Source organism: Epinephelus lanceolatus, chromosome 14, assembly GCF_041903045.1.
Source record: "Epinephelus lanceolatus isolate andai-2023 chromosome 14, ASM4190304v1, whole genome shotgun sequence".
In the NCBI taxonomy this organism is placed as follows: Eukaryota; Metazoa; Chordata; class Actinopteri; order Perciformes; family Serranidae; genus Epinephelus; species Epinephelus lanceolatus.
In genome coordinates this window covers 42,371,355-42,385,455 of record NC_135747.1, presented here as the reverse complement: position 1 = coordinate 42,385,455, position 14,101 = coordinate 42,371,355, and the positions used below count along the sequence as shown (strand labels likewise).

Genomic DNA, 14,101 nt, shown 5'->3' with positions numbered 1-14,101 from the left:
CCACAAGCTGCTGACAGGGGGCCGTACACCCACGTCCCCCAATTTCATTGTTTTCCACATAGACGCGGCAGGCGCTCAGACTATTCAGATTATTTCTGGCCTACATGTTTCAAATTCTTTAGAGTTGTAACAGGCTACAGTTACTGTTGTACACAAACACACGTTTTGTTTTTTAGTTGGCTGTTGGGAAAAAGTGTTGCAGTGAATTGTCGGCAGGTAAATCAGTGAAGTCTGCACCCCAAGCAGACTCTCTAGCAGTCTGCAGAAAGTCCACTTTAGGCCCCTTGTGACCAGATGAATTATGGATTTGGAGCCCTAAGCACGCCCAGACTTCCCGGGAACACGCCTGCAAAGTCTGTGAGTTTGCAAGTGTGGTGAGGTCTGGACATTTGGATTCAAGATTTCAGAGGATTTAGTGGCGTCTAGTGGTGAGGAGTGCAGGTTGCAACCAGCTAAAACTTCTCCCGGTAAGAATTCCTTCAGTGTTCAGGAGGTTTTTACCAGGAGCTGAATTATCCGCAGAGGTCTCCTCCTCTCCAAAACAACCTGACCTGGTGGTTTAAACCGGTAAAATACAGTAAAGCAGTTTCATGTTACAAATCAGTGTTTCTCCACTGTTTGACGTGTCTGAGGCGGCTGTTCGACCACAACATGCTATTGTTTGTTCACCCTTTTTCTCTGATAACTTGATGTGTGCTCACCTTGTTTCTGATCCACATGTTCAGGAGGTTTTTACCTGGAGCTGAATTATCCACAGACGTCTCTTCCTCTCTAAAACAAACAGATCAGGTGATTAAAAGCAGTAAAACTAAAACAACCCTAACTGACCGCAGAGATGCTCCGTCTTGAGGGAGCAGCAGAACATTACATATTGTATATTTACTACTGATGCATCAGTGTGTTAGCAGCATTTGTAGCTGGACAAGGTGGAGCTAGATTTAATTACTTAATGTACTGTTAGATATTTAAATTCCCAGTTTAAAAGTTGGGCCCCTTCAGAGGGTCACCAGATCAATCTGAGGAGTCATGAGATGATTGATTAATTTATGGAGCAGAAAAGAAGAAGAACAGCAAATATTTATATTCATATTTTGCTGTTATTTGTGAAATAATGGAGCATTTTACCGCTACGAGCCTCAGACTGTTGTTTTAATGACAAACTGGTACTTAGAAACAGTGCGCACAACTCAAAATCTCAAGATAATGTCGGGTGCACAGTTGCGATAAAGACTAAACAAACAAAACAACGGCACTCAAAGATCCATCTTCTTTTGTATTTTAATTGTGGACAGAAAACAAACATGTTTCAGCGTGAAGCCATCATCAGCGTTCATTCAGTGAGTGCCGTTATTTTGTTGTTTGGTTGTTTAAATGACGCCATCTGAGGAATTCAGAGGCGAAACATCTCTCATGGTCATCATAAAGTTGTTCCCAAATACACGCAGCTTTCTTTATAAGGGGGGCACGAGCCAAAAAGGGCGGGAAACCACAGGTTTATGAGCTCATCACATGTTGTTTTAGGTCATAAAATATCTACTGCTGACAAATAAATGTAGTGGAGTAAGAAATACAGTAATTCCCTCCAAACATGGACATATGAAGTAGCAGAGAACAGTGTAGCACTTGAGTAAATGTACTTAATTACTTTCCACCACTGCTGCAAAGACCCCTCACCTACTGACCTACTGGCCGATGTCATGGTGATGTCATGCTTTTCCACCCTCACCTGTGCTCAGGTTGCAGGTCAGCGAGCCCCTTGAAGGCACCAAGCGTAGAAGTGAGGATCATGTTAGGGGATCATTATCTTTTAATTATCCTACATCTCCGCTCCACCTCAGGTTCTGTGTCACCTGTGTCAGAAATCAGCCCGGGGAGGACGTTATAGGACGGACTCTTTATGACCTTCTCACATGTGATGCTGACATCACGCTCCGTATGTCATGTCAGCGGTAAAGTCGCAGAGGAGGCGGCGATTTCTGCCAGCCTCTGGTCCGTACTGTATCGGAGCGCCATAAGACAGAACAGCGAGCCCCATCTGGAAGATCCAGCTGAACAGAGAGTCCTTTGACTGCTGCTGGGGAGGAAGTGGATGAAAGGATGGACAGATGAGAGGAGTGATGTCAGTGACAGGCGCGATCAGCTGTGACAGACAGCTGAGATGGGTATCAATACCTCTCAGAGACCTCCCAAATATGTCAGATTATTATTAACTGGTTAAGACTGACAGTCCTCAGTGAAATGCAACGATTAGTCGATAAACCGGCAGCTATTGATAGTAGAATAATTGTTTCAGTCATTTTAAAGCAGAATATGTGAGGATATTCTGCCTGTTGATGGTTGTAAACTGAATATTTTGGGGGATTTGAGCTGCTGGTCGGATAAAATAAGCAATTTAAACAGATTATTTTGACATTTTTTGAATATTTTGCAGACAAACAATGTTTGATTTTTTTCCATACTCACCATAAGAGTATGATCACTAAAATTAGGTGGGAGAAAATTGGATATATCGATATATCGAACCTCACTGTGTTTGCACACACAGGTCTGACACACGCCTCTCTGTCGCTGAAACCTGCAGACGTCTTTGTTTAAGTGGATTTTTTTGCTGGTACCAGTCTAAATAAAGGGAAAAGGCGAGGTGAGCTCCCGCACGACTCACGTTACTACGACAACACACATTCACATGTGTCCAAGACGGCCACACATACCATGTTACCGTCTGCACACACACACACCCCCCTGTTTGTTCAGCTCACCCCATCAAAACACACACACACATGCAAGCAATTAAGTCCTTGTTCTGTCTGCAAGCTCTGAAGCTGTTGCATGGATGCAGTAATTACATCCTCAGCTCAAGAGCCTGTGTGTAGGTAATGGTGATCATCATCATCATCATCATCATCATCATCATCATCATCAGCAGCAGCAGCAGCAGCAGCAGTGAGACTCTCGGCCTGTTTTTATTCTTTGTTATTGATGTTTACGTGGAGTGAAATATGTTAACTAACTATTCCAGATGTTTCGAGCATCATTTCCTGACATATTTGATCTTTGGAAACTTTGAGATCTTCACATCTTCATATGGTTTAACTGATGAACGTGTAGTTTCTGTACCTGCACACACACATTCCTGTCGTATCTGAAGCAGAAGTTTGCGAAAATAGAGAAGATTGGTTTAGCTCAGATCTGATGGATCATAGATGTGAAATCCTCGCGTTTCTAAAGTTGGTGACAGAGCTGCAACAATCGATCGATCAGTCCATTGACAGAAAATGTACCTGCAATTAATAGTTTCATAATTGATTGTCATTTTTTCAAGCAAACATTTTCTGTTTCCAGCTTCTATAATGTGATACTTTGCTGCATTTTTAGAGAGTTTAATAGACAGAACAAGCAAATTGAAGATGTAACTGTGGCATCTGAGAAACTTTGGACGTCATTTATATCTCCGCCAGCTGTAAGCATGAAGGAGATTATGCATTTGGTGATGTGTGTTCGAGCATGTGTTTCTGTCTCACAAACTACTGGACCAGTCAGCCTCATATTTTGTGTGCACATTTATGACCATATGCTCAATGACCTCTCATGGCTGTTGTGATTCACAATCATTGGAAAACCTGTTTTATTGATGTTTTATACGCCACTGACAGCTGACTCCTCTCAACTGGCCGGCAAAGGCTGCAAGTTTTCTGGACATCGTCTCTGCTACAAACACCAAGCCTTAGTGCCACATTTTGGCCTTCATTGTGGCTCAGAAACTGACATCCATCGAAAAGTTTGGGCTCGTTTAGAACCAAAGCATTTGCAAATTATTCCATATTCTTAATATGTTATGATTAGGGTTGCAGTGATACACCATATACTGTGATATAGAAGTTGATGGTTATCATATCGTGTACATTTGCTAATCTAACATATTGAATAAAAATGCAACTGGATGGAGAATCTTTCCTTTATTCAAGTTATTTTCTAAGGGGTTTTACACAAACTTCCATTAACAAAATGGTTTCAGGTTACAATTATAGTAATAAAACATTTGCACAACCAACAAGAACCCTTCTGTTTTTATCCCTTTAAGGCTCACTCTGACTGATAATGATAAATTCTGTAATACCAAAAATGCTGACACAGTTATCATACCATGAAAATCTTCTACTGTTGCAACCCTAGCTATGCTCCACTAAATTTAGGCACATGATGAGATGAATTAGTCCCTGTTTTTGTTAGTTTCTCGCCATCTTGACTATAAGGCGGCTGGGTGGGACAGTCCTATCAGACGCAGCTCTCAGCAGTCTGCCTGTGACCTGGTTTTGTTCCCAGACAGCACCTTACCACACTGTAGGAGCGTTTTATAAGTGGAGCGTTTTGTCTGAGGATTTTTGATTTGCTCATTTTTCCTTGACATTGGTGTTTCTACCTGAAGTAAGTAAGTGAGCAGGCAGTTAAATCTTTTTTTTCCCAAGAGTATGTATGTATAATGTGATGTTAATTCCACTACAGAAGAGACTTGATGATCACTAACATTAGGTGGGGACAAAAGTGGATATACTGATATCGGTTATTGGCCAAATATGTTGTTACAAATCAGGAAAAAATCCAATATCTTGCATCTCTAGTTCGAAGATTAGTGGGTGTCTATGGTTATTTGAGATACATTCGGTATTCGCATCCCGTAAGATTCTAAAGCCAAACCTAACAATGTGTGTTTGTTGTTGAAGGAAAAACAATCATGGCGTGGTGTTGTATCAACATAGTGCTTTTATTTTGAAAGAGACTGTATGCAAACTGTACATTTCCTGTGAAAACAGAAGTGTATTTTGAAAACAGACAATGCATGTAACAGGCTGAAGTAGTGTTGCACGGTATACCGGTACTAAAATAGTACCGCGGTACTAGAGTATGCCAAACGGTACTATACTGCATTTGGAAAATACCAGTACTTTGAAATTGATTCAATTCATTAATTTAGTTAATTTATTTTACTCAATTATGCACATAAACACCTTTCTTGTTCCTATTGGAGCACAGATTGCGCAAGTGGTGTGTATGACAACACCTGTATCAACATTCGCAGCTGGCGCACGTGAAAAAAGACAAGAGAAAGTCTGCCTCACAAAGGGAGACAACACGAGACAACACAAACTTGGTGGAACATTTGAGTTACCAAACCGTGACGTCCGTACCGAGGTACTTACTGAACCATGATTTTTTTGGTACCGTTACACCCCTACTATTTATTGTTCTAAAGGTTTGTATCCAAAAGGACTTTTCCTTAGGAAAAGTACCTAAGAGTATCGAAAAGTATCGAAATTCATATTGGTATTGGTACCGAAACAAAGATTTTGGTATCGTGACAACACTAGGCTGAAGTTGACATGGCGTCCCAGAACATCAACAACCAACACACCCAGGGTACCTTGGACGTCAGATGTGGACGTGGAAAGTCCATGACCAAACGTGGACATGTGACGAGGTCACAGTGAGGATGGGTTGACTGAGTGCACTTTTTTAGTTTCAGTATTTTCTTAACATTAAATGGTCTAAATGACGAATCTATTAATGGGAAAAAGAATCTGCAGATTGTTGAATATGGGTTGAGAAAATGTTCCTACTTTTAAAGCTGAATAATCATTTTAAAACTTTTTGGATTGTCTGAAAAACACTTTGTTACAGAGCTGAAGGAGTTTTTGGCATCTGTATTGTACCGCTGATAGTGTAGAACGAGACAAACAGGAAATGAGAGTAAGATGATATGACATGCAACAAAGGTCGAATTTAACTGGTTATTTGGTGCTGGCCCCGACCATTCAGCCCTCAGAGGGCTCTTGTTATAAAAAGTTAATGCTCAGAGCTGCCACATTATCACACATCTTGTGTCATTTTGAATCAAAGAACCAGATTTTTTCAGCGTTGTTCATCTCTTGTACTGATGATTCATCTGGGAGAGTCTCACGTCCACCCAACCCTTGAAAAAGCTCCAACGGGCGGTCATCTCCTGACCCTCAGTGCCAGAAATAACTCTTCCTTCGTCTACAGTTTAATAAGAAAATAATTCTATGTGCTTGGCTGGCTTTAGAGAAGAGCCTGCTGGTACTCCTTAAGTCGGGTAAAGCAAAACAGAATGGGATGAATTATCATGACTTCAACACTATCGTTTTCTCTGCAGCTAATGCAAATTAAGTTATGAAATTGGTTGAAACCTAGAGTATCTTTTAATAGAGTACAGCAGTGAGACTAAGGCATTTCTTCCATTTGAATGTAATAGCATTTCACGCAAAACTAAATTAAAAATCTGTTGCTGTTTGAGGATCCCTCCCCCACCATCCAGGCTCGTTTTCACTCATTCATGCATTATTATTCCAGTCACCCGGAGCCGCTGTCAGAGCGCCGCTCCATCACGTTTAAAGAGTGAGTTAAAGGGACGTTAATCTCAATCAAGTTAAATACATTAGTGCTCAGGCTGGTTTATTAATTTTCCCCCAGTAAACCACAAACGATTAGCTTACAGCATTACTGTGTAACGGGCCAGAAGGCAAACACGCAGCTCAGCGGCAGACACGCCAGTCAGTCAGGCCTGGGAGGGGAGAGCGGCGCGGGATTAACAGTCGAATGACAGCACACACACACACACACACACACACACACATGGACAGACACAGGTTTTCCAGGATGAGGCTCAGGGGGAGGCATGGTTGGGCGTCTCTCTGACAGGCCGGTGTGCAGCCTGACTGCTCGTTGTTGGAGTGCTGAAGGACACTGTCTCTCCTGTGCTGCTGCGTTTGGAGAGCAGAGGCCAGTTTGACTGCCAGACTGTGTTTAGTATTTCTGCAGGGTTTCAGGTGGTCACTGGATTTCCTCAATGTTAAAGATTTCTGAGAATTGAAGTGGGAATAGATGCATTATGTTGGATTATTGAAATCCGTCTCATGAGTCACTTCACAGGACTCTTTGTTGCAGTGTGGACATCAGTGGACGAGGAGGACGCAGAGGTCTTACTCACATTTTAACTTTTATGATTACATTAATTTTGCACACCTGTATGCATCCATGCATGTGCTTAAAAGAGCATCCAAAGATGTGTCCAAAATCGCCCTCTCATTCACTCATTCACTTCTTTCATAACAGACTGGAGTTTACTCAGCAGTGAAATTTCAGACACTTATTAATTATCATTTATATGTCATCCCTGAAAGGTGTAGTGTCATACGATGTGTTTGAATCATGGGTTTGAAGGCGGGATCGAACAAAGAAAAGTCAACATGTTCACAACATTTTAATGCCTCAGTGTCGGCGACTGCTGTGGCTGGAGACATAATGTTTTGGGTTGTCCGTCTGTCCGATTATTTTGAATGCGATATTTCAAGAGCACCTTGAGGGAATTTCTTCAAATTTGGCACAAACGTCCAAGGATGAACTGATTCGAATTTTGTGGTCGAAAGACAAATGAATGAATGTGTGGGAAACCCTGAATTCATATTAAGTGCATCACATTATGTTCAAATCGTACAATTAATCCCTTAATTCAGTTCAGAATTTTGTCGCCAATTCGTGTAGCTACACCTGAGATATGTGATATGTGAGTGAAACCTTTAACCTGTTGGTGGCGCAAAATGAAAAATCAGAGGATTACTAAAACCTCTAGGATTTATCGTGGGGATGCACGATAATATTGGCGCGTCATCGGTGTTGGTCGATATGACAAAACAATTGCTTTCATTTTTTTTATTGACAAAGTAAACATGTAGAAAACATCAGGTAAGTGATACAGCACAGGTACCAAAACAACATATCTGAAATAAATAAAAGTATCAAGAAAATAAATGAAAAAAATTAAGACAGATAAACAGACAATAAAATAAATACATGTAACCCTTTCACCCGCCCTTTTCACCTTGTACTGTGTTAACTACCACCAGAGCAGCAAAGAAGAAGAGATAACTCTGGCATACTTGTAAATGACGATGAAACGTCCATTAGCCAAAGATAATGTGAGAAATGCTCATGATTCAGTTCCTAACTTTCTGATGCAGAAGGACTTATCTTTGCGAAAGGAGGACACATATAAAATTAAAGAATGAAAAGGTGAAGTCAGTCCGAGGATTCGCGGGAGAAAGTTGCATGATTTTCTATAATATATGTTTATATATTCTTCCTCTTTTTGTTGAGACATGTCAGTTAGAAGACGGTGGCGAACCAACGCCCAACTGATTTCAGCTGTATTATAAAACAGGCTGGTGATCTCCTTATAACTCATCATGAGCTGAGGAACAGCCTAGCAGACCATAAAAGTTTAAAAAAAGAAAGTGCACAGACGTGCCTGCGCTCCATGATGGAAAGTCATGGAAAAGTCATGGAATTTGATATGAGGGCCACAGTGGGAGCCCTGCTTATGTTCGATAGGAGTTTATTTCTGTCCCCTCTCAGTCAGGGTGCCATGTGGCTCTCTTATCCCGCTCTGCCTCCTTCTCCTCTCCCATCTGCACTCCTCGCTCTGCGTCTCCAACTCTGCATTGTCTTTTCTTTTGTCTTTTCCAATCCCTGTTTTTCCTCCAGTCTTTCATTCGGTACGTCTTTGATGTTTCCTGTTGTTCTTCTCTGCGTTATTGTTCTCACTTTGTTGCATTCGCTCTAATTCTCCGGCCCGCTCCTCCTGCTGTGCCGAGAAGCGAACAATGATTTGTTTACAACGTGCTCCTGGAAACCGGTCAAGAGAAATGACAATGTATCGTGTGTGTGCATGCAAAGCAATTAGGGCCACTGAGGGCCCTCTGTCTCCCAGTATCATTCTGCAACTGGTGCCACATCTCTCCGGGAACACACACCACCTCATCACAGCTGCTGGTCAGGAGTTTAATGTGTGTGACTGCAACAGAGACGGAGCACATGTGGCTCTGAAACACCTCACAATGTTACACAAGTCGTTACAAAAACAGCACAAAGTGGAGCCTCAAAGCAAATCGACAGCATTCCTTTGGAGGTTATGTATTTACTGTGCATCAGCTGTAAGGTTTCCTGCTCCCTCCTCTTCAGCACATCAGACGTGCATCTAAAAAAGTAAATTTGTTGGAAACTTTACTGTCAGAAATCAAAACTACATATTATATTGGAGAGAAGGCAGACATCTCCAACACTCTGCAACTCACACCAAAACTCTCTAGACTGATAAATAACTCTACAGGTGAGAGGGAAGCTATGTACCTTTGGTTTTAGAGTGAACTGTCCCTTTAAGAATGAGACCTGTATTTCTTATCTTACTGTATGCACACACACAACCCACATGACTTAAAAGCAGTGAATTATTATTCCACTGTCCCTCAAACAATCAAAACAAAAAATGTTCCAATAGAAAAAAAACTTTCATCTGATTCAACAAGTCAAATAAACCAACTTAAAGTGCTGGTTAGTAAAGTTTAGTCAGTCTTAAATGGCACCAAATGAAACTGTAATCAGTCTGAGTAAAAGTCTATAAACGATAAATTATTACAAACAAAATGATGTGACACATGAAAAATATTTAATGACAGACATTTTCATTGCAGAACAAGAAGGTGAAACAACTTCATCATGCATGATTAGAGCACCTTGTTTTGAGGATGCTGAAGGTTACGGGCTTCATCTTCAAATCATAAAGCCACAGACAAACATCCAGCTGTCCTCGTCAGATCATTTAAAGTGTAGCTACAGTAATAAGGAGTTTGCTACCAAATAGGAAAACCAACCTTGTTGTGCCTTTGTTGGTGTTTTAAGCTGCTTATCGTGTTTCATTAAAGGGCTGAAAAGAATTCACTGAATGAAACCTGCAAAGTGTGTGCGTGTGTGTGTGTGTTGCTCTCTGCACACTCTTTGTTAGACACTGTTAAGGCCAAAACACAGCGGCACCGTATGACGCGCGTCAAAACAGACGCCCCCAATATTCTGTATTTACAAACCCACACTGGTGGTGCGTCAACGTGACGCCGCGGCACTTCTCGCTATTGTCCTATTTTCCAGTGTCAGCAACCTGATAAGCAACTCACATTGGTACCGTTGTTGTCTGGTTGTCGTGGTCATCCTGCGTTGTGTGTTTTTTTAAGGACAGACCGATACATTGGCCAGCCGATATTTGAGTTTTTTTACTTGTATCGGCATCGGCCGATACGCGTGTGGGTTCGCGGATTTATTTTTCCCTGGCATGATTTACAGACAGGCATCCACGGGCAGCTCTGTGTTGCCGGAAGACCCTGCAGCGCACATGCAGCGAATCCTACTGTGTACAGTAGTTGTTGTTTTATTTATGCTTCAGCTTAAATATTTGTTTATTTTATAAAGACATTACTGGAAGATTTAAGAGCACTGAACTCTTTTTTTATTTGAATGCATAATAATAATAATAATATTCTACCTGTTCTACCTCAACTTTCCATCTTGTTTTAGTATTTTTTTACTGTTCAATAAATGTTTCTTATTTTAAACTTGAGACCTGTAATATTTGTTATCATTGTGTCATTTTTTTGATGTAAATTGAGGGAGCAAAAGCAGTATCGGCCCCAAATATTGAAAATCGGCAGTCCATAATCGGTCATCGGCTAAGGGTGATGGAAAAAAATCGGTATCGGCATCGGCCCTAAAAAATCCATATCGGTCTATCCCTAGTTTTTTTTCTCTTCCTGCGTCTTCTTCCTCGTCTTTTGTTCTAATTCGTGGTTGGCAACCAGCTAGTCACATTGCTGCCACCTGGCGGAGTGGAGTGCCGCCAGTGTGTTTTGGACTTCATACACACACTAAAATAGACACAGATCCAGACAGCAGATGTGGATTTTTGAAGCTGATATATGTAGTTTTTCATCGAGCCGTGAGCGTCACATAGGTTTACATCACCAAAGGTTTAAGACTAGGGAACCTTTCAAATTTGAACCGATACGGTACCGATACCTGGTACCTGGGAATCGGTACCGCTACGCAACGGTACCTGTTTTCGGTACTTTTTTTGCATATATGTGTGGTAATAAAAGATATTTCATTTAGAATTTTTTTTTTTTGTCAAAACTAACATTTATTTCTCAATATCAAACAGGATAAAACAACATTTAACACTGTTTGTAACATTATATCAAAAGGTAGCCTATATAATTGACTATGCAGCAGTTCTTTTTATTGCACAAAATAAACCCACTCCTACTACCTCCTATTCCTCCTCTTTCCCCTCTGGGAAAAATGTGTATGGGGGAATGTAACGTTAAAGTTAGAGAATACGAGGAACCGAGCTGATAATGATAACTAAGGCAAGTTAAAATGCGAAGCTAACGTTAGAATGACCAGAACAAAGCCCAATCATCTTAAACACTAAGCTTATTAATTACCTGGAACCGATGTAGCTGATGCCCCGCTTAATCACCATCGTTATCATCGAATGTTAATCCCACTTCTTCTGCCCCGATGCTGGCTGCAGATGACAACGAGCCGCTAGCTGCAGGTGTGCTAACGCCGGGAGAAGTAGCCTTAACTTTCAGGCTATCAAATACTGTGCAGTCGTCAGCCTTTAAAAACACCTTGTGCTTGACCAGGTGCTTCCTCAGGTTTGAGGTATTTCAGTAGCTGGCCTTGCGTTGCAAATACTGCAGCGAGCGTAGTCTGCATCAAACTTTGAGATATGGAGCCACACCTTTGACCTCTTTCTCTCAGCCATGCTGCTTTGTTGATAGCTGCCACTGATGTGATCACGCTCTCGTGCGTACAATGCTGCATTCATGATAGGCAGTGAAAACGTCACTCCTCCACTCTCGAAGTCCCTTGGATGTGTTCAGGTACCGAAATGCGGTACCATTTGATTTTACGTGAATCGATACTCGGGATTACCGGCTGAATTCGGTCGGTACCAATAAAAGTACCGAACTCGGTACCCATCCCTATTTAAGACAAAATCACTTGATGACACGGTGAGAGAGGAGAGGGAGAGACGCTGTGCTGCTGCCAGAGGAGCCGCTGACTGAGTTCCCTCTGAGCGCTAAGAGAAGTAAAACAGTCAGGACGCCATAGTTTCTTCCACACTACTGAAGCTGCTCCTCTTTTTGGAACCAACAAGGAGTCCCTGATAATTTCACTTTCAGCCATGCTTGTTGTTGCCGTGGGTAACAGTGTGACGTCAATATGTCAACAAGCCGAAATACCGCAAGTATTATGATATTAATTTTTTATATTCATATTAAGAATTATGCTGGTATAATTGTAAACGAGATGATATGACTCACCCCTAACGATATCTGAAGAAGCTAATATCCTATATCTATATCATCCTGTCCAATTTAGCCAATTTATCAGCGACATGGTGGTACAGTGGTTAGCATTGTTGCCTCACAGCAAGAGGGTTTCTGGTTCAAGTTTGCATGTTCTCCCTGTGTCAGCGTGGGTTTCCTCCAGGTGCTCCAGCTTCCTCCCACAGTCCAAAGACATGCAAGTTAATTGGTGACTCTAAATTGTCCGTAGGTGTGAATGTGAGTGTGAATGGTTGTCTGTCTCTATGTGTCAGCCCTGTGATAGTCTGGTGACCTGTCCAGGGTGAACCCTGCCTCTCACCCAGTGTCAGCTGGGATAGACTCCACCCCCTGTGACCCCAACAGGATAAGCAGTTACGGAAAATGAATGAAAATGAATGAACAGTTCTTGTGCACCCCATTCTGTATATATTGCATTAGATCCATGTTGACCCCCAGACACACAATATTTTACCATCCACCAACATGCTAGATTTGAAAACTAGTGGCTTTAAAGTAATAAAAGCTAGTTCCTTGTAACTTAAACCAGTGATGTGATGTTTGTAACGTGAGAGGACTTTCTCCTGCAGAAAACTTGATGCCTCAGAGTTCTGCTTAAACACGAGACATTTCCAAACAGCCACGAGTGCAAAACAAGTGTTTTCTGGTTGATGGAAAGTGACATTACGTAATCATACGTGCCTCAGCTGAGCCTCGTGTGTGACACGTTTGCACAGAGTGATTAAGTGATTACACATATCACCTGGCTTTTAAGTGAAGAACCAATCGGAGCTCTGCAAGAAATCTTATCAGCATCTCATTATTTTATTTTGTGATTCTGTCTGCAGGACCTCACATGAGAGTGGAGGAAGAACTGTGGGGCAGATTTCTCTGACCTGCACAAGGAATTTGTGATACATTTCATTTCATGCAGACTTTGTTAATATAAGACTTTAACAGCAAATTGGATTTTGTTTTTAGCTTCTGAGCTAATAATGCTAAATAAGTCTTGCTTTTCTCTAAGTTCAGCTGAAACCCTAGGATGTCTCTTTTGTTCAGTCACCAGTGATGTCAGAGCGATTTTCTCATGTGTTGCCACAGTTTCTTTTGTCGTTGAAAGGAAGGTAAATGGTCTCAGAGATAGATCAGAAATGTTCCTTTGGCCTCAGAGCCTCTGAGTTGGCTTTTGTGTGTGTTTGATTGACAGCTCCTGGAGGGGCAGAAAGAAGAAACTGTGGTGGCGTACGAGCTGAGGGCAGAGGACATTTTATTATCAGCAGTGTGGAAGAATAGGAACCACATCATTTAGCATTTAAACCCGCCAAGTTTGACTTTCGCAATCACATTTTTAGGCTGCTTTAATGTGCAGAAGCAGGCTGCCTAATTAGCTGCAGGTGACATTAGCTGAGATTTTCACTGGTGGATGTTTGTTCGGAAGTTTATTCAGTGAGCTCAGATGCAACATAAGATGTGTGTCCATGCCTGGAGATAAGAGGACGTCAGTGATGACGCTGATTTGGATTGTTGTTTAAATCTGTGTGGTGGGATCCTGTCTGGCTGCTGGTGTGACTATACGACTTTATATTTAATGAACATTTCACATATTTTTTAGATGTATTTTCATATTTTTAATAGTAAATATCAATGACATATAATTATTGACTTTTGACTTGTGTTTCGTTTACAGAGACACATTTCCAGCCCAGTCTCGAGAAGTATTGTTGGTGCTGTATATTTCTGCAAACCATGAATACGTTACATTTGTATGTTTCATATGAGTTTCTAAGGTGACATAGTATAAGAGCTGACTTTGTCATTGGCAGGTAGGGGGGATCGTGGATGGCGTGACACGTAGGTGCGATGCTTAC

General features: G+C 41.5%; 1 protein-coding gene across 1 annotated transcript in view; it reads left to right on the top strand.

Annotated features, from left to right (window-relative positions):
- The window catches only part of plcl1 (phospholipase C like 1), a 141,911-nt gene that overhangs the window by 1,907 nt on the left and 125,903 nt on the right, over positions 1-14,101 (top strand). The gene's annotated exons all lie outside the window — the stretch shown is intronic.